This window comes from Rhinolophus ferrumequinum, chromosome 2, assembly GCF_004115265.2.
Source record: "Rhinolophus ferrumequinum isolate MPI-CBG mRhiFer1 chromosome 2, mRhiFer1_v1.p, whole genome shotgun sequence".
NCBI classification, from domain to species: Eukaryota; Metazoa; Chordata; class Mammalia; order Chiroptera; family Rhinolophidae; genus Rhinolophus; species Rhinolophus ferrumequinum.
Genome location: NC_046285.1, coordinates 41,278,679 through 41,303,986, shown reverse-complemented (window position 1 = coordinate 41,303,986; position 25,308 = coordinate 41,278,679). Strand labels below are relative to the sequence as shown.

General features: G+C 36.4%; 1 protein-coding gene across 1 annotated transcript in view; it reads left to right on the top strand.

The window, feature by feature from the left end:
* ZBTB20 (zinc finger and BTB domain containing 20) overlaps nucleotides 1-25,308 on the top strand; it is a 755,626-nt gene that overhangs the window by 150,358 nt on the left and 579,960 nt on the right. The window contains 1 exon segment of the mRNA XM_033135553.1: nucleotides 12-62. The gene's annotated coding sequence lies outside the window, so the exon portion shown is untranslated.

The following is a 25,308-nucleotide window of genomic DNA, read 5'->3' as shown; positions in this document are numbered from 1 at the left end:
TCTTTTTACAGCCACACAAAAGAAGTGTTAAGAATTGCCCTTTGAGACTCTGAAGGCTGAAGGTAATGTCCAATGATATTTTCTTGAATGGGTTTTATCTTCTTGAAAAGTTTCATAATGTTTAAAACTTTGGGTTTACTACCTCAAGGCTTTCTTTTATTGCCCCTTAGCATATTAGATATCTTTTTCCATGTCTGCTTAAAATAATCTGAAATTATAAGTCAATAAAGAAGCAAGCTTGTGTCATCTCAGAATAATTTCAGCCTAATTGGGTGTTGCTGTTCCCCTTCTTCCTTTATATGGGAATGTATTATGGTTCCTTCCCTTTTTAAATCATTTTGGCACTCTTCTGATTTATACCTTGCCCGTTTCGTAAATAGGCATATTGGGTCAAAGCCAAAAAGTCAGTACCTATTCCTCATCAGGAAAAGCTTTACAGCTAACTACAAGAAACAAAAATGCATTTGTTGGAGACAACAAAACCATTCAGATGAGATTTTAGTAGCTACTGAAGGCCAGAATTTCAGGCCACAGTCCAGAATTTCAGGCAAGAAGTTTACAATAGACTTGTGTCACTGCATTGTGTATAAAGAGCTCCTAGGGATTGAAGAAGGTTTCTTAGACAAGAGGGGGCTGTAATTACTTTGCTTCTTACATGCATGGTTAGATCTTCTAGTGAGAATAACATGGTAGGGTAATTTATTATAGAAGAGTAAATCACAGATTACATTGCAGGGGGACGGGGTGGTGTGATCCAGCCATCAGTTTTGTGAATACATACACTTAAGCATGTGTGATAGCTTGTTTTTAATTTCTTTACACCAGTGCACACCTCAAACATTCCGTTTAGCAGTGGGATATGCAAATTGTTCCAAATGCAGCAGCAGTACTTTCACCTGAATGTCAAAACTGTCAGAGAGCTTTAAATCAAATCTTTATAACATTTTTTAAAAACCAACCAGCCCCAAGACTGAGGCACCAAACTCACTGCAAAAACTTGATGCCCATACTTTTCAAAAAGCTCCTGTATGTCAATAGGGTAATGTCAAAGTTCTAATTCACTTGCTTTCTAATTTTAACCTTTAAGGATTTTATTTTATTTGGCTTAATTACAATATTTTCTACAAATTAATGATAAATGCCTTGATTAATAAAACCAAATGTCAGAGAAAATGACAACTTGATGAAAAATTAATAGTCGTCAATATTTTAAGGTACAGAAGTACTAGAAATGTACTCTTAAACCTCATACTTTACCAGCTCTTCTTGAATGTAGGTAACCAGGATTCTCCTTGCACCTAAGTTTTCATAGCCACATGTGTAGACGCACTATAGCCATATAATTTTCCGTTGTTCTTACTACTAGCTGTTCCAGATAGAAATACATTCTTAATTTTTTTCTCTCCTTTACCCCATAATATTATTTATTTTTATTTCACAAAATCAAGGTAATATTTTATATTTTGGGTTGGTTTTATAGGTGAAGTTACCATACCCTGAGTCCAAATAGCAACGTGTGTGTGTGTGTGTGTGTGTGTGTGTTTCAAGAGATCTCATGGTGTAAAATGTAGTAATTGGTGATTGGATATCTGCTAGACTATTAATTCATTTGGTTGTGCATTATTTCAGCTGTTATAGTTAAAAATTATTCAATAAAAATAATATATACACAGAGAGAGCACAGCCTTTCAAAGAGAAACAGATTTTAATATGGGGATTCGCTTTTTTAAATTATATTTTTTTCTGACATTTCATTAAAAGACCTGAATATCAATAAAAAATTGTAACTTGCTTTTTTTCCTGTAAACTGTTGCTTAAATAAATAAAAAACAAAACAAATGAAAAAAACAACTGAAGAATAGGAAATATGGCTATTTTATTTTTCTCATTTTACTGGAGATCATGGAGTAGAAAGATTTAAAAAAAATCCCATATAGTTTTCCATCTTCACAAAACGCCAGGGTGATTTTTGATATGAATCCTTAAATATTTGATTAAATGTTATGTGGAAATGGTACTATGCAGGATTATAGTCCATGTTGGCTTTTTATTTTCCTATTTCACAGATAAAGCTGCCAACCAAACGAGGGAAGGCACAATGACCTCTTCTGTGTTGTGCTTTTGTTTGGCGTGGTTGTTCAGGGATAAAAAGACCCACATAATATACTGTCAGTGAAATGGACTCACTTTTACCATCTGTTCATGTAACGACATGATGGTCATACCTATCAACAGAAATTTTTGCCACTTCTTTCTGTAACATACTGAAATATTCTGGGTAGTTGTTTCAGGCAAGTTGCTATGCATAGTAAGATAAATAGAGGTAAGTGTTGGACAATATATGCCAATCACAAGGGGAAACATTCTTCAGTGGAGATTGCTGGTACTATTAAAAACTGGAGATGGATTGTGCTGATCTTCCTTTCGCTGGCTATAGGTTTTATTGTGTTTGTGTCTTGCCTGGTTCCAGGCATCCAGTCTGCACTGGCAAAGCTGCTTGATGAGGATAGGCCACCAACATCGCTGCCCTGACTTACATACCTGCCATGAATAATAGATCTGTCAGCTAGTTAATCATTGCATTGTAACTGTCTCTGTTCCTTCTTAGCTGATCACTGCCCAGAGGAGTTTAAGTGCCATTGTAACACAAAGCTTCTATTATGTTTCTATACCTACATTTATTTTATGCAAAAGCATCATTCTTCTTTTTTACATATATCAGTAAATAAGAGTTGCCCCACGTCTTTGACAGTTCTTAAATAACATATTAAACAATGTGCTTTCCCTACCTTATTTATTCTGTTCTTTGCCTTCCATCAATTTGCTTCCAAATGTGAACCAATTAACTTTTATTCATTAGTTACAAAATTTGATTAAGGAAATACTAATATCTACCTTACAATCCTCAGCTTTGTAAGTTTTTAGTTGAGATCTAGTTATTTGGGGTGAGTACTATAAGAGAATGACATCCTTTCCCCAAAATGTCTATGAAAAAAGGAAGTAGACTGAAATGAAAAATAATCTCTAAAAGGCTTTTGCTTGGTATTACATTGTTTGATCTTACAAATAAGGACAGTGGACAAAGGACTCACCCTTACAAAGTTAGAATGGTTAGTTTCAGGGAGTTGAGTTATAATACTTTAAATTTGATGCTTGAATTAACACACACAGCAATCAATTGATGTTCTTTGAAGAATCTAAACCTCATGGAAAATTAAAATGTTAGACTATCTCCATTAAAAATAAGGGAAGGAAGGAAGGATGGAAGAAAGGAAGGAACAAGGAACGAAGGTTTTTAATAGACTTAAAATACATAAATTCCCAGTGTAAGTACTTATAATTAGACTGTATCTTCTCTCTAAATTCCTTTTTAGCATCATTAGAAGTGGTATTCTCTCCTTTAAGCCTACTGCATTTTATTGTGCAAACTCAAGTAATTGAGACCTTACTGGTTTGGAAAGGTGAATGCAGTTTTTAACGTTGCCTGATGTATAACTTAAGTACTAGCAGAATGATCAGTTCTTTTAAGTAGGATTCATTTACCTTATTTGTTTTATTTGGAAGCTTGTGCTTATTAATTGAATAAACTATGCTCATGAAACACACAATCAAAAGATACCAGGAGAAACCATGAACATTGTCCACAATATGTAAGGGATATGTAAGGGATTTGTGTTTCCTGCCTAAATGCTGCATTCATTCCTGCCCCCATCTACCATTTCCTTAAATATCCAGGTCTCTCTTTATATCCTTTAGTGATGACAAGATGTTTTTTATTCCTCTAATGAAGTGGGAAGCAGATTAACATGCTTTCTTCTTGGGAATTAGATTACTTATTGTAGTACTTACCGCTCAACATATCTTTGTGATACTCTCCAACCCCTACCCACAACTAATTAGTGACTTTCAGAATTAGGGAAAATCTTGTTGTGTGGTAGCTCTATTTACCAATGATCAAGGAAGTGTTACTAATACACTTGTCAGTATCAAAAAAGAATTAAGTAAATAAAGGGCCAGATGGTCGAGCCCAGGACCTATCAAGAGCCCAGTATGTGTGGGCTGGTCCAACGGAATGACAGAAACATATTATCAGGCTAAGTGGGCTTTCACTTATAAGAAAAAGGTCATTTTTCAAATATATTTTCCTATGATACAGTGATTTACATGTTCAGATCTCATTTGTACTAGTGACATTTGAGAGCATATATTCTGTGTGCATCAAGAGCCAGCAGCCTTTACGTGTATTAGAAAAGTCTCTGGGAACAGGATATAGTGACATCAAAGTAAAGCAGTTACCATGTGAGCATTTTTGCCGGTTCAGAAAAGAATCCTGCTTTGTTCTCTCATAAAACCTGTTTTTACTGTTAAAAGTTACTTATTATATTTTATTATAATAAATATTTTTCTATTCCAGTAGACTCTATAGCTCACAATATGAGGAACCTGGTTATGTAGTGGCTACAGTGCACGGCCAGATGCGGAGCTAGTAAATATTCACTTAGTGTTTTTGTTATAAATAGAAGCATTATAATGGTGGTTATAATAAGATTAACCTGAAGAAATTGAAACAGCAAATTCCCTTCCTTTCTCATGATTTGTCTTTACATGTATACGTATACTCCTACAAACATCTTGTTTCGCACTGTAATTTCCATCTTTTCCATTTTTCATCTATTTTAACCTATTTTGTCTTTTAAATATGTTTTGAATCATTTGGTTACTAGGATAGATGGATGATCAGTAAATTGCTAGGTAGATAAACTGACTAAATAGAATGTACTTTTTTTTCCCAGATTTTTCGCCCCACAGTCACACAGGTAATGCTAGAGGATATTAGCTAACCATAGGCCTCCCGCCTTCCTTCACTCCATCCCTTCTTTCTGTCCTCCAGCAAATATTTATTGCATTTCTGCTCTGTGCCAGGAACTTCCTCAGTGTTAGATATAAACTGTTGAACAAAAAAGACATAGTCATTACCCTTTTGGGGCTTATAGTCTAATAGGAAAATATAAACACATAAATAAACGTTAAAAACATCAATATATAACTAAATAATGAATTTTGCTGGACTTCTCAATTCCAACATGGGTTAGGGAATTGGTCGACAGTAGAGAAATTATCTTCCATGGCCTGCCTTGTTAATAGTAGATCACTTCTAGATTTAAAAAATGCGGGCAGGCCAAATTAATTCCAATTATGTTTTAAGGTGCAAGTGGCCTTGGGATGAAGACAGGTGAAGCAATATTTGCTTTTAAGGTGAGTGATAAAGAAAACAGTTTTGTAAACCAGGCTTACTATATATGAAATAGAGGACCCCGATGTATATTTTCAAATCTCAAATTGAAAAATCACAGGAAATTCTAACATTTTTTAAATTGCAAATAATTATTGCTTTTAAATATTGTTTAATAGTCCAGAGTTTACCTGTGAATAGGGTTGTAGTAATAGTGATGGAAGAGCAGATTATGGAAATGTGTATTTTTCCTTCTTTTTGGACATGTGTGTGGAATATTTTTGTGTTCTGATCAGATTGTTCATTATGCTCCCTTTGGACATGTGTACTGTTTGGCCTTCCTGCCTTGCATGCTCATTCAAAGGCATTCCAAGTCATTATGCTGGACTTCAGCCTTGTCCAGTAAAAAGGCCATTTCCTCCATCAGCTGTCCACTTGGACATACATTCTTTTTACTCTCAAAAAGATTTTATATGCATTCAGGGTATATTAGATGGATTTGTCAAATTACTCACAGATAATCAGTTTTTTAACGTTATAATTTGAGCTATGACCTCTCAAACTGTGAATTATAAGGTTTGACCCTTTGGTTCACTGTTTGACACAGCTGCCATTAATTACAGTTTTTAAAGGACATTTTATTTCAGTTAGAATTTGTATTATGAAAACAGTTTGAGTGTTTTCTCCCTAACTTTCAGGAATAAATGCTGAAATGTAAATTTATATATATATGTATACATACACATATATATAATAAATAGTTGGCTTGTATATGCATGTGATACTCAAATGTATTTATACATATTTCTAGTAGTACATTAAGTCTATTATATATAGTTATAGAGGTTTTTATATAATAACCTGTGAATTAACACTAAGGTTATACTTATTTTATATAACTTTGGTATCAGAATGAGTCTAAATTTTTAAAAATGTTTATAAGGTGTGAGAGACTTTATTGCTACTTGAATCTAGGCTTTTCTCTTTTCTTTTCCTTGAGCAGGGATACAGAAGTAAGTGCCTGTGAATGCCCAGTTTCTGACAGTAATTTGAAAGTCCTCAGGATGGTTCAAAGTAGCATGGTAGGGGAGAATATAAACTAGTCAAGTGGTTTTCACAAATGTACTGAGATGGGAAGGACATAGCAGAAAGGTCAGTTTGGCTAAGTGCAGAAAGACATCCAGATATGTGGCTTTTTTTCTGATTAAGTGTATAGTTTGGATTGCATTATTTTTCTTTTTAGACCCGTTAGTTTGTGTTTTTTAAGGAAATGTTTGCCTCTATTTTTTTTTTTTTAATAAAAGCAAAAGTCAGGGTACACTAACTAAAGGTAGAATTTTCAAAAGGCAATTTTTTTTTCCTGAGACTAATTGTAAGCACTTTATGTCACAAAGTATGTTTAATCATTTGCAGATTTCCCAGAATGCCTTGAGATATGGATCTACCAGCTTCTCTCCCCAGTAGCTTTTGTTAATATATAATCAATCTTTTACGTAGATAACATTTTAGGGATTTTGTTTTCCCATGGCAAAAAACTCATTCTTTGAACTAAATGTAAGGACTTGTAAATACATTATGGGAATTTTGAAATTTGAAACAATTTTCAGAGGTCAACAGAGTTAGAAAAGTTTATTTTAATTTTCAGGATTTATACTGATCTCATTTTTGTTTGGTAAAGTTATTTCTTTAGCTAATACAGGATGACATTGACATTTTTAAAAATTCGGTCCCAAACTACTTTTTGAGCCCCTAACTTCCAAACTTCTCTCCATTCTTCCCATGCCACCTCACCTCCTTTCCCTAAGCGTACAGTTCTTTCTGCCCACACTGCAGTTTCCTGTCTTCTGTGCCTTAGCTCTTCCTGTTCCTGTGGCCTTGGTGTGGCCCAGAAAAATGCTGTATCACTAGTGGACACCTTATTTATCCTCCACTATAGAGTCAACATATCTTTCATAGTGTCTCCTTCACATGTACTCACATAAGGGTACTATAACACCTATCACATTGTGTCACAGTTCATTTTTACTTATGCCTGCCTCCTTTCCCAGATGGTAAGCTTCTTGGGGGGAGGGAATTCTTCATTTTGTGTTTGGTTCAGGCCACGTTCTCAATAAATATTTATTGAATTGACTTCCCTATCAGACTTAGAGAAACTATATCATCAGTTGTACTCAAAATTTATCCACAACACAAACATAGGATCCTTTAAAAATTGTGTACTAAATTCCCTTTGGGTCACTACTTGGTTTCTTTTAGGTCTGGGTATCTGTTTTGGTACTTATTTTTAAAGCCAAGTAAGGAAGTTTTCCCCTATACATTGACATAAACTTAATTACAATTTTAAGACAAAAGAGATTTTTAGTTAAAAAAAAAAAAAAGATCAAACCAATGACTTTTCAAAGTAGGTTTAGATCTTAACACTTGAAATGATAACATTGAAGGATCAATACAGAAAGTCTTAGAAGTGTTTAATACTCTTTAATACTATACAAACCACTATTGATGGTTGTACTTAGTTTGAAATAGCGTTTTATACTTATGGACTTATCCAGGATTTGAAATTTAGGCAATACTTGGCCTCTCAAATGGATCTGTTTGGAAAGCATTATAAAATAATAGCTCTCTTCCCAAGGAAAGATGCCGGCGTGTTAAGACTGTTCTATCTAATGGTGTCTCCACTGAAACAGGTGCCTTGTTGCTTTGTTCTCCAGGAGCAGCTTTATAGGTTTAAGCACTGAGTATACAGTACACAGTGGCGCTGTTAACAAATCAGAATGAGGCCAAGGGAAAACTCATCTAGGACCCACATACCTAAATGCAGTTAGTAAACAGAGAAACGAACTCTCATTAAGCATAATTAAACCTAATATTGACTGTAAACTGTTACTTACCTTAAACTTCTCTGTAGAGAGTGTGAAAAGGGATTAACCTAGCAGATTGGGACATTAATTACTACCTCTTCCACATTCAAGTTACCATCAAGAAGGGCTGTATTCATAAATAAAACATAGAAGGGATGGAGAGACTGAAAATATGTAAATTGACTTTATAAAAAGGAAAGAAAAGTCTAAATTAAAACAAAAAAAGTAAGTGAGCTGTGAGAAATGCCAGGCCTAGAAAAATGGAACTCAGGCTAATTACTATTATACAAAAAAAAAAAAAAAAAGGCTGAAATAATCACAGAAATGTGTCCTTGCGTTCTGACTGACAGAATCTGCTTCACAGGAGTCCACTCTTTCTCATGCAGAGCTTCCTCCACTGCTGAAACTAATGTGTGGTTTAAGGAGAGGATGAAGGGACTTGGGAGAAATAGAACTTCTTTCCTCCCCCTCCCCCAGTCGTTAATCGCCCTTTATTTATGAAATTGATTATAATGATTATACAAATCTTGTTTGATTTGTCAGCAAGAAGGCACAGTGCTGTTTTTTTGTTCAGTCGAAATGGTCTGGTAACTGGTCTCCTGCTACTATTTAATAATCTCCTTCTTGGGTGCAATCTAAAGAGTATGTTGTGAAGGATATAAAAATGTCAGCTAAATTTAAGATCTCCTGTTAAGTTTTTATCTTATACTGCTGCCCCTAGGGGGGAAGCCAGGATCTAGGAGATAAGAATTTAAAGAGAAAAGCAAAGTAATGACAATACAAACTTATCTACCAGCCTTAGAATCCTCTTCAAAATCTATCAGCCTGTCTGTTTGCCCCGAATGTACGCTTTTATCTATGACTTGTTTTCTATTTCCTTTCCAATAAGAGACCATATACTCATTTCTGGACTTTCTCATTACTTCACCAGAGTGGGGGTTCTAACTTTTGGAAATGAACCCCCATGCAACCTTGTTTATGGTTTGAGTATTAAACCATAGTTTAGGTTTAACAGTGTCAGGCTCCTAACCAGGTCTTAGTATTGTGATGCTACATTTTATCTTGCACGTGCTCATGAGCACCAGAGTAATAGAGTAGCTGTGCATGTGGAAAAGGGAGCGTAAGAATTAAGCCTGGAGCATGTGTTTAGTTTTTTAGAGGATATGAGGTTTAATTTTAGACTAAACCCCCTATTTTACCCCTCCTCCCCAAGTTTAAAGCTAGTTTCATAGCTCATGAGATGAACTAATGAAACAGAAATAATTAATGGACAAAAATCTATCCTTCATTTCCCCCATTGAACAAAAATTTGCAAACTGGTTGGATGACAGAGGATGAACAAAAACAGTGAGAGTAAGAGTACTTCTATCCTCTGTTCTTATAATAATCGTGACATTACAAAATAACCATAACAATGGCACTCTTATTAATCAGACATATTTATACAGAATTAGTGTTGGCTTCTGCTCTATATTACCTTTAGTTTTACATGAACTTTTATTATCTGTGCATATCAAAAGAGACATGGTAAATGAACAAAGAAGCCCTGTTATGAGACAAGTATTATTTGACATTTTGGGAAGCTCTTATTATAGGGTTTCCTCTTAAGTGAGAATAACGGGAAGGTTGTCATTAGTTGCACTATTATAGACACTCTGGATTTTTAAAAACAGAAATGGAACCGACTTTTTTCCTTGAAGAAGATTCATCAGTTAGAACAATTAGAATGATCCAAGGCTTGTAACCAAGACTTAGCCCCACAATCTTCTTATTTTATCATGTGAAACAATGACCACATAAGGCATCTCTTAAGACAATTGTGGGGTTTTTGTGTTTTTTTTTCAGTTTTTTGTTTTCTTATACAGAGCTATCCAGCTGCAAGTTTCTCTTATTTTTTTTAAAGATGTATAATCATCTTTAGACTTCTGGTAAGTCTCCAATCAAGCCAAAACACAGAAGTGTTGCAAGGTCTACAGCCCTATGCTTTTTATTTTTCGTCCTAAAAGAGGACAGCTCTAAGTAAGTTCTTTTGAGGTCTTCTTCCCAGGCTTGTGACAGGTCTGGATGAGTACTAAGGTGAAAAGCATGATTGTGGGTAATATTGAATTTCCTTTTGAAATCACTGAGCCTATGCTTTTAAAGACTGACCAGTTGTCATGTATTTGTTTTGTCTACAGCTTGGAATAAAATGTTAAGTTCAATGAATAAAAATAATACTGTTGAAAAGAAAATAGGTGAGTCACTACGGCTGCAACACATCAGCTGCCTGAATAAGGAAAATAATGATTCTCAAAGTGGAGAAAGTGAGATTAAAATGACCACCTTTGGAGTCTTTCGAATTATCCTCCCCCAAGTTGACAATTATTTGTATAGAGGTTTATTTAAGAGCCAGAGATACTAGAAACAGTTTGACCAATTGATAATTGAGCTGTCTTTAATCTTTTAAATTTTAAATGTAGAAAGTAGAATATAGATTTTATAATCACAGAATGTTCTCCTACCCCATCATATCTTCCTGTTTTATGTTAACATACACCGAGCTTGGGGGTTCAATGAAAAAACAAACAAAACCCTCAAATAACATATAAGCCCCTCAGGAAGACAAAAAGGCTGCCAAGTTTGGGGTTTAAACACATGTTAAAAGCAAGCCAAGTTTTTTGAATGAGCCTTGAAGTCATTAAATTTCTCTTAATCACCCATCTGTCCTACCTAGCGATAGGAAAGGACACAACTTTTATACCTAGAAATACTTAAATTGAATCCTTTAAAACATTTTTATTTACTTGCCAGTTTATTTTAAATTTCTAATGTTTTCTATTAGACATTTTTAATTGGATGTTAGAAAGATAGGCAAAGTGATTTTACCTGTGACCATTCTACTATCTCAACGTATGGGGACACTAAAAATGTATTTAAAGTAGGAGAGCTCATCCTTAACTGGAGTCGAGATTCCTTGGCTTTGAACTCCATCAGAATTGAACGTCTTCTCCTTTTAGGAGCATTAACCAAACCATTCATTTAAGACAGGGTCACTGTGTATAATTTTTTTGCTACGTATTTATAAGGCACTTACTGCCCAAAAAGCACTAGAAGGTGGTTCAAAGTAGTATGTATTTCCCCATGTCTAACTCCCCCAACAGATATGAACTATGGGAGCAGGGAACATATCATTTATAACTTTATATCCTCCTTAGTACTTTGGATATTTATTACAGGTAAGCAGTACATTCTTTAGGTGATTTTTGTTTTAAATTTGGACAAGCTGAGGTTAGGGAGGAGAGTCACTAAATTGAAAGGTAGTTCAGTGAATGTTTTTTACATCAAAATGTGAGTCATCTTAATTTTCAAATACATGACATTTTCCAGGAAATAAATTCACCTGTGACTCACAAATCGCTAGTTTCCCGTAGTAGCCAATTACGTACATCCCACCCATGACCTGCTCTAAAGCTAGCTATACTTTGGGTTTGTACCATGCCTTTAGTAACAAGTCCATCCATTCAGTCACTTAAAAAACATTCATTAGTGCTAACTGTGTGTGAAGCATAGAGATATAGAAATGAAAATATAGGATGTTTGCTTTCAAGAGACCAATGTGCTGTTGGGGTCTCAAACACAGTAGAATTCTATAAGTATTAATACCTTAAGAGGGGCAGAGAAAAGTTACTATGGGAACATGAAATAAGGAGATCAAGAAAGGACTCATAAAGATAATACTTGAATGGAGATGTGACAGATAAGTAGGAGTTTGGTAAGTGAAAATGATAAGTGGTTTGATAAGTGGAAGTGGTTGCGTTGGGGAAGAACATTCTAGGGAAAAGTAACAGTATGCATGAAGGCCCAAGAGAATGAGAAAGCCTGGCTCATTCAACAGTGGTAGCTGGTTTAGTATGGCTGCAGCTTAGGGGGGAAGTAAGGAGTAAGGCTAGATGAGTAATGTTGATCAGGTTATAAAAGGCCATAAAGGCTGTACTAAGAAGATTGAATTTCATCCTGTCACTGTTGGTGAGTCATTGGAAGATGAATATAAAAGGATATATTCAAGAGTGTGGAGATATAATCTATACCACATAATAATCAGATACTGTAGGTATGAAGGATGACAGAGGAGTCATGAATGAGTCAGCTGCCTGGCTTTGGTGAGTTTCAGTGTCATTTATAAAAGATAGATGTTACTACTAGTTGCCACCTTCTCTCTTGTCCCAGTCTATACTCAGATTTCTCCAAAGAGATGTTTATACTCTGTTTCCAGTTCCTCACCAATCTGTTTATCCATTTATCCGTCTGCTTCTGAGATCTCTATCACTTCACCAAACTGACTCTTACTGAGATCTCACTGAGTAATTTTTATCTTGCTGACTACTTCCTCCTTTTTGAAATGCTTTTTGCTTTCATTTTCCATGACATCCTGCTCTCCTAATTTTCTTCCTATGTCCCTTCTTATTCCATTGATATCTCCTTTGCAGTCATTTTCTCCTATATCCAGGTATTAAATGTTGGAGATCCTCAAGGCTGGATCCAGAGAATTTGTGTCAATGGCCAGCGTTTTGGACAGCTGTATAGCCACAGCACATGGGAATGTTTCACACAATGTACAATAATTCTTTGAAGGTTATGTTTCGGGAACCATGTTTCAAAGGTTATATTTAAGGTATATAGTCTTGTATTCTTTATAATTGTCAACACATGCACACAGGGGAACTCATATGGTAACTTTTGTCTAATTTGAACATCTTATAAAATCTTCCATAGGTAATTATTAATCCTCCTTGAATCTGTTTATTAATCCTCCTTGAATCTGTTTATTAATCTCTAGGACATGGGTATACTATAGATTATATATTACATATTGGCTCTTTGGAATTCCATTAGTTGTGGTTTGATATTTTACTATCTGAAGAGGATAGTGAAATCTAGAGGATATGCAGATGACACTTTGAATTACATAGTCAAAGGTTATAAAAATGCTTGTCTTTTCCACATCCGTCCTTCACACTTTGCTTCCTATATCTAATTCCATGCTTGTGGAAATATATATTTCTAATTTCGTGTTTACTTTAAATTTCTTTGTATAATTTTTGCTATGAAATTTTATGAAAAAGGAAAATATGAATAGATTATGTATTCTTGTTACTGCTTTTAGAGATGCTATTTAACCCCAGAAAAAACGCCCCTGTGAGAGGCTCAATTAACCAAGGGGAGGCTTAAGTTTTTCAGAAATGTTACCCTTTTGTACATAGCCCTCTTGTCTGTCTTTGGTTTCCAAGCTGCTTCTAAACCTTTTTTGTGATTGGGTCACAAAGAACTCCATGAAAATGGCCATTTCAAGGACAGGTTAGTTAGGTATTTGGGGCACAGTTTTAGTCTTGATCAGCAACAATTTGATGCTAGTAATCCTACTACATCTAGTTTATTAATTAATTTTAGAATGACCATTATGTTTATCATTATTTTGAATCTAGATAGAACCTTCTAATTTGTGTGCTTCAAAATATATTTAAGGCATGGGAATCTCCTTGCAGTTTTCCGTGTGTGTGTGTGTGTGTGTGTGTGTGTGTGTGTGTGTGTGTATGTGTGTGTGTGTGGGGGGGTGTACATACATATTTTTTCATTATTAATTTAGTAAAACGAATCTTTGAATTTTCCTACTTATTGCTAGCTGATTTATCCCCTTGGCGTATAAACAACTCCCACCCCCGAAAAATAGAACAATTTAAAAAAAAGTTGGTATTGGTATCCCTTGCAAATTGGGCCTCATTTTTCTTATCATTTATTTATCTTACCCAATATCTAATGGATTTTCTTTCTCCCTTTGGATAATTTTTACTGAGCAGTTGCAGTGTACAATCTACCTGGACTTTCCCCCAAACCATCCACTATGTGGCTGTTCTTTGTTCATTTGAGAAATCTTTTCATTTAAAAAATAAATGGACTTTTCTCTCATATTTCTTTGTTCACTTTACCATTTAAATCTACAGTATGATATTGTCTATTTCTCCTTTTCTCTTCCCTTTGTTTCATGTTTTTCTTCTTGACATTTTATCTAATAAAATGTTTGAAGATAAGCCTGAATAACGTATGTCATTTTCTGTGTTAAAAACACTCCTTTAATCTTTGCTTGTCCATCTATAATTGTCCATTGGTGCTCATTAGGAGAAGAGAGGGATCAGTTCAGTTCCTATTGGAGATCTGAAAGGAAAATAGCTGAGTAATTCAGAGTATTTGTGAATTTTAGGTTTTGGTCTCCTTAATTCTCGATTACACAGAGTTTGCTACCATCCTAGCCAGAAATGGGAGAGTTTGTGAAAAATTCAAGCGCAGTGTTACCATTTCTGGATAACTTATAAATTCAGACTATTTCTCTTCGTAACTTCAAAATATCTATTATTTCCAACCTGGGAAGAATAACTAAGTTTTAAAAATCTATACAGTAAAGACTTTATTCTGCTCTGATTAAGAAAAAGACCCCACTCAAGTGCAAGTGTAAATATTGTGCTCCAATAGGAAGCTACCACCTGTTTGTATCTTTATTTAAAAAATTTTATATATTATACTATTCCTAGATTCTGATAAGGCTGGCAGATTAAGCACTATAAGCTGTTTGCCACTATCACACAAAGTAAGGAAATAAGAAATATCTGGATTCTAAAAAATATTACAATGTAAATTCTTTAGACCAGAAATGATGGTTTCTCCTTTTGGATATGATCTGTAGAATAGAGGATCCACCAAAGAGTAAATATACAGTCAACAAAATTGATGGTGAAAATTCTTAAATGTTAGCCCTGGAAAGGGAGCTTTATAATTAAGTGTCTTTGCAGCTTTAAGGAAAATTTCACTCTTGAAATGCTATTTATTGAAAAGTACAAATATTTGTGTGGAGACACTCAAATAGAGATGAGTCCATTTTTAGTACATTGTGTGGGGAGTGACATGCGTGGAACTCCATTAATAGCAATGTATGTTGTGTTCTTTTCATTTCATTTTGCTAATGAATTTATTATCAGATTGATGGGTCCTCAGAACAGAAGACTTAATTTGCAGAATAAGTACTAAGAGGAGTGTATACATAAGGGCCTACAAAGCACTTTTCCATGGGAGGTCAAGCTCTAGATACACAAGGATACTTGGAACCACTTGCTTCTCATCAGGTATGAAATGAGCTAGTGACCTTTTGTCTGTAGATTCATTTTCTTTGTAGAGGGTGATATCGTCTCCTAGGTAGCATTTGGAAATGTATGGTTGTTACAGTGATGAGGAAGCGCTAGTGGAATTTAGTGGCTAGGGGAAAGAGGTGACTTTTTTTTTTTTTTAACAGGACTTTATTGGGGAACAGTGTGTACTTCCAGGCCTTTTTTCCAAGTCAAGTTGTTATCCTTTCAATCTTAGTTGTGAAGGGTGCCATTCAGCTTCAAGTTGTTGTCCTTTCAGTCTTAGTTGTGTCGGGCGCAGCTCAGCTCCAGGTCCAGTTGCCATTGCTAGTTGCAGGGGGCACAGCCCACCATCCCTTGCGGGAGTTGAACCGGCAACCTTGTGGTTGAGAGGACGCACTCCAACCAACTGAGCCATCTGGGAGCTCAGCTCAAGGTGCCGTGTTCAATCTTAGTTGCAGGGAGCGCTGCCCACCATCCCTTGCGGGACTCGAGGAATTGAACCGGCAACCTTGTGGTTGAGAGCCCACTGGCCCATGTGGGAATCCAACCGGCAGCTTTCGGAGTTAGGAGCATAGAGCTTTAACCACCTGAGCCACCGGGCTAGACCCCGAAAGAGGTGACTTTTAAGTCCTGCAATATGTGGGCTGATTTACTTAGAAGGGGACTTGACCAGCTCCCAAAGCCAATAGTACTCCTGTAGAGAAATGCTATTTAGGCGGTCATATAGGTATCCTTTGTGGCAGTAGTTTTCAAATTTTCCCGTAATAACCCATAGAAAGAAATCCTTTTAAATCATGACCTAGTACACACAGACAGATTTATGAAATTGTAACAAAAATTTCATAAGACAAAAATTACCCTTCCTATATGTGATGCCTACAAATATTTTCCATTCTATCCTATTTTATGTCATCCTATCCTATCCTATCCCTTCCTTTTCTTTTGAAGTCTACAACCCACTATTTTAATGTCAAGACCACTAATGCTATAACCTGCAGCTTGAAAAACAATGTTTAGAGATTTTTAAATTTCCTGGTAAGTACAGGATAAAAGACAAAACCACCAAAGAGTTGCCTGTGATATGACTTGGTTTCCTTTTACCCTAAGCAGAGTGCAAAACTTCCATGTGTGACTATGGAACAAATTTGTTTTTGTGAGAGGTGTTTGGCCCGTATGTCAGCAGTCCAGGTATAAAGCCTGGCTGCCACCTTTGCCTTGTGTTGTTGTGCTAATGAGGGGAGAGAAACAGAGACTACTATCCCTGCTCACTCACAGCATTTGGATCCAAAGACGCAGTTACCTCTGTGGTGCGTATTAGGAACTGTGTAGCGGTATGTTACAATGAGCAGCAGTCAGTGAGTTGAGAGTGAAATAGTCTGCTCATCCTGTCAAAGTGAGTCGTCCCTAAGCTGTGGGCTGGTACTTGGCATATTGGATCTCTCCCTTGCGTGTTGTTGATCGAGACGAATGCAGTCAAGTAGCCTGCATGTTTTGGTGTGGTGTCCAATTTAGCATGATGGTATCAAGTTAACCAAGATCTTGGCTTCTCAGAATATTGTCAGAATACTGGCTTCTCAGAGTACTGTTAAAGGCGTAGCTGCTGATGGCAAGCCTACCATTATACCTTAATTTTCCTTACTTCCTTCATCTGAAGTGATTACATCAATTAAATCTAATCTACAGTTCTCAGCTGAGAGAAGGAAAGGTTAATTTGAAAAGAAGCTTCCCTAGTGATTTCGGTAAGAAGACCATTATTTGGCTATTTCTTGGATACCTACCTTGCTATCTTAAGTCATCAGAAGACCTTTAACACAGGGTTTAGTCACACAGAGGTGAGCTGAGGATGGTCAGTTTTCTGCTGTCATCTTCCTGGTCCATGTGTTATTCTCATGAGTATTTGTCCATGTGTTTGACTGAAAAGGCCAAGATTTACCTTCATCCCTTGGTTTCGTTTTGTTGACCCAGTGACAATTGCAGAAAGCCTTGAGTAATAAATTAGAGATTGACATTTGGGGAATGAAGAATTACAACCATCTCCTCTTCCTATGAGCTGATTTTGATTAGCATTTATACACACATTTGTTAATATGGCTGGTTGTTCAGAGACCTTGGTCTTACTTCCAATAGTAGACCCCATTTAGTATCAGATCTTAAGCATGATACATGGATGTTTCAGATTTATTTGTAAAGTAAAACACTATTTGGCACCAAACTTTAAAATGGTTTAAAACAATTAGACTTAGTATGCCACAAAATTTGCACTTTCCTGTTCCACTTTTACTAAAACCCTCTCCCATTTTCCACTCATGTTGTTTCATCTATGGAATATAGGACTATTTCCTTACAAACAAAACAAAATAAAATGTATCCTTTTCCCTCTAATTTTTTTGGTCCAATTTTACCCCAAAAAATAGATTTCCTAAAAGCCTAAGTCAGAGATGGAGTGACAGTTGTCTTTCTCTTTCCTCTTTTGGAACCATCATTTCTTATTTGAAGATGGTGACTTATCAGGGCCCTAACATTCCCTTACAGGGTGAAAAGCTTTATCTGGAGACATCTCTGTGGATGATTTCAGGGTTAAGTACAAGAGCTAAGATAATGAAGACTTGTCCCAATTGAGTTGGGCAGTGTGAAAAGAAACAGAGCAATTTTTTTGTTTGTTTGTTTTGTCAAAGTCCTTGGAGAATCATTGTCATTAAGTCAATTAAGCCAAGATCAGAAGACAAGCCCAAAATGCAATAGTTCAACTAACAAGTGAATTCCAATCAAGGATTAGGAATGCAGCAAAGCAATGTGGAGACAAAAAGAAATAAGATTCTGGGGAGCTCTATGAACAGAGCTCAAGAAATTGTATCTTGTGTATATTGGTCCTCAGTGACTTAGTACATGGAACAATATGTCTGACTTGTAGTAATAGTTATGGTGTCCAGGTAGATAGCAGGAGGCACAACTATCCTGTCACTGGCTACTGCCATTTAGTAACTTGTTCAAGAGTCTCTGGAGCTGGAGTTGTTAGAATTCATTCACAGTCAGCAGGTGGTTTATTATTGTGCTGGTTACCCTGGGCTGGTGAAGGGCTGAATGCTTCACCTCCAATGTCCAAGTAACCAGTAACCATAGGGCAGTAGTACTGTTCACAGCAGGACACACCTGCTCTGGTGGGATAGTTGTGTGGGATGAAGCGGACTCCCAGACTTCCATTGGGCAGCTGGTAAAAGTGGTTTCCTTAGGAGTGACTATTAGCCCTTCTGTGGTAGAGGAACTTTGTCAGCAGAAATGGCAGCTGCAAGTGAAGGCACCTTTGTTCCCCACTATCAACCAGGGATCTGTCTAGCTTCAAAAGATGTTGTTCCAGTCAGAACCCAGTGAAGTTTCCTATTCCTCTATTATTTCCTCCAGAAAGTGATTGGCTTACTGTTGAGTACATTTGAGGTACCACAAATCTTCTCTTACTTTGGAAGAGACACGTAACTAATCAACTGTCATTTTCTCTCAGTGTTCTCATTGAAGCATGTTGGAGCCGGCACTTAAACTCTCTCTTTGATTGAGTGGGTCCTTCTTCACTCTGTAGTCTCAGCTTAAATGATACTTCTCCAAAGCAGCTTTCTCGGGTCATCCTATCTAAGATAGGACCCTCTTGGTAATCCATACCACCGTATTGTGTTTACTTCCTTCTTAGCATACATGGCTCTAGGAAATTGTGTGTGTGTGTGTGTGTGTGTGTGTGTGTGAGAGAGAGAGAGAGAGAGAGAGAGAGAGAGAGAGAGAGAGAGAGAGAGAGAGAGAGAGAGAATAATTGCATTTATATTTAGTGTAATTATTGATATGTTTGGATTTATGTCTACCATTTTATATTTTGTTTCCTATTTGTTTTCTCTGTTTTCTATTCCTCCATTTCCCATTTCCTGCCTGTTTCGGAATTATTTCAACACTTTTTTTTAGTATTCCATTTTAATTTATCTATTGTGCTTTTGAATATACATCTTTGAATAGATTTTTAGGTGTTATTCTAAGGTTTACAGTATACATTCTTTTCAGAATCAATATTTTATCACTTCAAGTAGAATGCAGAAATCTTTCCACTATGTAAGTTTGTTTATTCTCCCATTTGTACATCATCATTGTCATATGTTATATCTACATATATTGAAAATCCCTATAAGTGTTATATTTTTTGCTTTCAACTGTCAACCATATTTTAAAGAACTCAAGAAGAGAAGAATAGTTTATTATGTTTACTCATATCTTAATCAATTTTGTTGCTTTTCCTTTATTCTTGATATATTCCTTCTGGTATCATTTCCTTCTGTTTGGAGAACTTCCTTTAGCAATTCTTTTAGAGCAGTTCTTTTGGCAACAGATCTTTTTATTTCTTTTTCATGTGACAAGCTCTTTATTTCGCTTGTTCTATAAGGATATTTTTACTGGATATAGAATTCTATGTTGACAGTTCTTTTCTCTCAGCACTTTAAAAAAGGTGTGTCATTCTGGCTTCTATGGTTTCTGATGAGAAATACAGAGTCATTTGAATCATTGTTCCTCCGATGTGTTATTTCCTTTGAATGCTTTCAAGATACTTTCCCGTATCTTTGATGTTTTTGGGCATAGATTGTTTTTGTTTTTATCCTGTTTAGGAGTTTGCTATATTTCTTGAATCTGTAGGTTTATGTATTTCACAAATTTTGGGAAGTTTCCAGTCAATATTTCTTCAAATATATGTGTGTGTGTGTGTGTGTGTGTGTGTGTGTGTGTGTGTGTATAAAAGTTCTCCTTATAGTTCTCCTTTCCTTTTGATACTCTGATGTGATACTTTTGATACTCCTTTCCTTTTTCTCTTTGTTAGTAGTGGATAATTTTTATTTATCTGTCTTACAGCTCAGTGACTCTTTCCTCTGTCATCTTCATTGTTATTGAGAGCATACAGTGATTTGTTATTTATTTTATTTTTCTGTTTCAAGACTAGTCCTTGTTGGAGTATTTTCATAGCAATTTAAAGTTTTTGTCGCACAATTTCAACATCTGTCTCATTTCAGTGTCTGTGCACGTTAAAATTATCTTTTCTCATGTGAGTTGAGATTTTCCTGGTTCTTCATATGCCTAGTAGTTTTGGTTATAACCTTGACATTTTAAATATTATGTTATGAGATTTTGAGTCTTGCTTAAATTTATGGAGAATGTTGATATTTTTGTTTTGGCAGTCAATTGATTTGGTTAGGTTCAGATTGTAAGTTACAAGTTGCCTTCTGTGGTTCCAATGCCAGTTTTATTTTCAGTGCTTTTCAAATCTGTCCTGCATGTGTCCCAGTGGCCAGCCTTGGATCTAGGCACTGGTCTGTCTGTTGTTAATTTAGTTCTCAATTTCTTTTGTACACGGATTTAAATCAGATCCAGGTATGTGCAGCTCAGGATGAGCTCAGAATTTCTTAACACCTTTGCAGGGTTATTTTTCTGAGCTGTTTTCTCCCTATGATATCACTGGTATTTTTCAGTTACCTAGAGCTTCCCTTTGTGGTCCTCCAGCCAGCAAGCTGTGGCTGTATTTACTGCACTCTGATGCACATTTCTGTGACTGTGCCTATGTTTAAGGCCACATTGTGAGAGGACAGAGAGGGAAAACTGAAAGCAATGAGAGTTCACCCAACACTCTTGGGACCACAACCATATTTTAAGCTATTTTTTAAACTTTACTGCAATAAAATATATGTATAAAAAGTACAGAAATCATAAGTATACACCAAGATGAATTTTCTGAAAGTGAACATACCCATGCAAGCAAGCACCGAGACCAAGAAACAAAGCATTACTATACCACAGACGTTTCCGCATCCCTCCTTCCACTCCTACTCCCCCAGCATAACCACTATTATGACTTCTAACACAATGGATACGTTTTGACTGTTTTTGAATAATATAGAAATAGAATTACATGATATATCTTCTTTTCCTTATGTTTGTGAGATTTATTCATGTTGCATTGCATTTTTGTATAATTGCAGATTTTTAAAGACATTTTATTGCTTTATAATATTCCTGTGTCTGAATATATCACAATTTTATTTTTTTAAGCTATTATCCCGTAGGTGGACATTTTGGTTTCCAGTTTAGAGTCATTATGAATAATGGTTGCCATATGCACAGTCTAGTGAATGTTTTGTTGTACATGTCTATGTATATGTTATATATACCCAAGGGTGACATTGATGATATGCTTATGTTCAGTTTTAGTAGATATTGCCAAAAGTTTCCAAAATGATCATACCAATATTTACCGCAGTATCAGTATATGAGAGTCTTAATTGCTCTAATCCTTGACAACACTTAGTATTATCTCTCTTTTAAATTTTGGCTTCTCTGATTTATGTTGCATGGTAGCCCATTATGGTTTTAGTTTGCAATTTTCTAATGACTGGTGAAATTAAGCATCTTTTTTATATATTTATTTTCCCTAACCTTAACCCTTTACTGTGATGCACATGTTGAAGTTTATTGCTCATTTTCCAGTTTAGTTTGTTACTATTTCTGTTATTGACTTGTAGGTGTTTCTTTATATAGTCTGACTGTATGTTCATTATCAGATATACATAGTACAGCTATCTCCTCTTACTCTGAGGTCTGTTTTTTTCATTTTTATGAACTTCAATTTGTCAATGTCTTCTTTTTATAATTGGTGTTTTTTATGCCTCATTATAAAAAGAAAAACTGTCTACCATGAGATCATGTAAACATTTTCGTTTGTTATTTTTTTGACATTCAATATGATTTTATACTAATTTCAGGTATACAGTGTAGTGGTTAGACATTTATATAATTTAAGAAGTGATAAGCCTGACTAGTCTAGCACTACGCATAGTTATTACCATTCCCTAGGCTTTATTTTACATCCCCATGACTATTTTGTAACTGCTAATTCATACTTCTTAATCCTTTCACATCTTTCACCCTGCCCCCAAACCCTTCCCATCTATCACCCCAACAAATCTAGTACCCATCTGACACCATACATAGTTATTACAATATTATTGACTGTGTTTCTTATGCCATATGCGACATCCCCATAACTACTTTGTAACGACCAATTTGTACTTCTTAATCCATTCCCATTCTTTCAGCCACACCCCCAACCCTCCTCCCATCTGGCAACCATCAAAATATTTTCTTTATCTATGAATTTGTTTCTGTTTTGTTTGTTAATTTTGTCCTTAGATTCCACATATAAGCGAAATCACATTGCATCTATCTTTCTTGGTCTTATATTCCAGTCAGCACAATACCATCCAGGTCCATCGATGCTGCTGCAGATGGCAAGAACCCATTCCCCTCCATGGCCAAGCAATATTCCATCGTATATATGTACCACCTCCTCTTTATCCATTTTTCCATTGATGGACACCAAGGCTACCTCCATATCTTTGCCATTGTAAACAATGCTGCAGTAAACATATGGATGTACATGTCCCGTTGAAGTAGTGTGTGGGTTTCTTTAGATAAATACCCTGAAGTAGGATTACTGGGTCCTTCTTTGACTGCTGTTGTAGCCTTTGATTTAAAGTCTATTTTGTCTGGTAAAAGTATTTTTACCCTAGCTTTTTGTTTGTTTGTTTGTTTATGAAATATCTTTTTCCATCCCTTTACTTTCAATCTGTGTGTGTCTTTCAATCTGAAGTGAGTCTCTTGTAGGCAGCATATGTAAGGGTTTTGTTTTCTTATCTATTCAGTCCTCCTATACATTTTGAGTGGAGCATTTAATCCATTTACATTGAAAGTAATTGTTGATAGATATGTGGCTATTGACATTTTATTACTCATAATTTTGATTTTTTTTTTCATTTTAAAGAAGTCCCTCTAATATTCCTTGTAATACTGGTTTTGTAGTGATGAACTCCTTTAGCTTTTTCTTGTCTGGGAAGCTCTTTATCTGTCCTTCAATTCTAAATGAGAGCTTTGTTGGGTAGAGTAATCTTGGTTGTAGGTCCTTGCTTTTCATCATGTTGAATATTTTGTGCCAATTCCTTCTGGCCTGCAGTTTCTGTTGAGAAATCAGCTGACAATCTAGTGGGACTCCCTTATAAGTTGCTAGTTGCCTTTTTCTTGACACTCTTTGTCATTAACAATTTCCATTTTAATTATGAGGTGTTATGTTGTAGATAACTCTTTGGGTTCGTCCTGTTTGGGACTCTGCGATTCCTGCACTTGTATGTCTATTTCCTTCGCCTAGTTAGGAAAGTTTTCAATCATTATTTCTTCAAATAGGTTCTCAGGCTCTTGTTCTCTCTCTTCTCTTTCTGGTGCCCCATGATGCTAATGTTGTTAAGCTTGATTTTATCCCAGAGGTCCCTTAAACTATCCTTTTTTCTTTCTTTTTATTTTCTTTCTGCTTTTCTAATTGTGTGTATTCTACCTTGTCTTTCAAATTGCTGATTTGATTCTCTGTTTCAACTAAATTGCTGTTGATTCCTTCTAGTGTGTTTTTCATTTCAGTTGTTTTCTTCATTTCTGACTAGTTCTTTCTTATGTTTTTTTATGTCCTTTTTATGCTTAGTGTGTCTTTGTTGAAGTTTTCACTAAGTACCTTGATAATTGTTATAACCACTGTTAATCTGGTATGAGTAGATTGCTTGCCTCCATTTCATTTAATTTTAGGTTTGTTTTGTTTTTTTTGTTTTTTGAGTTTTCTCTTGTTCTTTCATTGGGGCATGGTGTGTGTGTGTGCATGTGTGTGTGTGCGTGTGTTTGTGTGTGTGTGTTTTCCTTCTCATTTTGGCTACCTCTCTGTGTTTATTTCTATATATTAGACAGATTTGCTATGTTTCCCAATCTTGACAGGTATGTATTACCTGTCTATGTATTAAGTATCCTTTGGGGCCCAGTGACACAGTCTCCCTGATATCTTGAGCCAGGTGCTCCACAAGTGTCCCTTGTGTGGGTTGTGTGTGACCTCCAGTTGCAGTTGAGTCTTGATTGCTTTTGGCATGTTAATGGGTGGGATTGACCCTCAGGCTGCCCAACCTTAGGATTAGACAAACCCACAGTATATGAGCTGCTATGCAGGGGCTGAGCCCATGGAGCAGGATTCACCCCAACGTCCTCTGGTGCCTGCCCAGAAACACTTTGGGTATGCCACTTGTGGGACTAGTTAAGTTGTACTCTACTGTGGTCTAAAGCCAATCAACAGCTGTGTTGATTCTGGGGTCTCTTGGGTGGGGCTTCTATGCACGCCAAGATCAGCCACTGCCTGTTGCCTGCCCATGGCTACCTGGTAGGAGTTACAAAGTGATTATCGGTGGTCACTACTTATACAGGACCTGGAGGTTCATGGGAGAGGCCACACTGAGAACTGAGGCTGACTGCCTCCAGTACCAGGTCTGGGGCAGCTCTGTCACAGGCCCAGGGCACTCTGAGGTCTATTGCCACCTGCTAGCTGCCCATGAGGCTGAGGTGCTGAAAAAGCCTCTGGTGGTATCCAAGTTGGGTGAGGTGGGGTATCAGGGAGTCACCAGGGTTGGGTGAGTGGTGTTCACCAGGTTAATGCAGATTCAGATTTGATGCCAGTGCTGAGTCTGTGGTACTCAGCAATAGGCTTAGGGCTCACTGAGGTCAGCTGCCACCCACCTGGGGCCCGCAGACCCCTGAGAGTTGGCTAAGAAATACTGCAGTGCAGGCCAAGGGCAGCTGCATGCTACAGAAAGAGCCTCAGATGGTATGCCATTTGGGTGTGGGGGTGTGATCGCAGGGAGTCACCAGGATGAAGCAAATGGAGTTTACCAGGCCAATGCAGATTCAGATTTTTCCATGTAGGGGGAGAGCACAACATAGGAGAGATGTTGCCAGTCTGCTACCTATATGGGAAGAGAACTCAACACAGGGACAATGCGGTTATCCCTCCAGTCCTTCCCCTGAAGCCACACAACTTATTCTCTCCCTGTATGTCTCTGGTGCCTCCCGAGCCACTGTCCCTCTGTTGGTGACTAGGGTATGTGCCTGAGAGTGAGTGGTTCTGTGCTCAGATCCTTTAAGAGGATGCCTGTGTATCCAGCAGTCTTTCATCTCTCCGGGAAGGTCA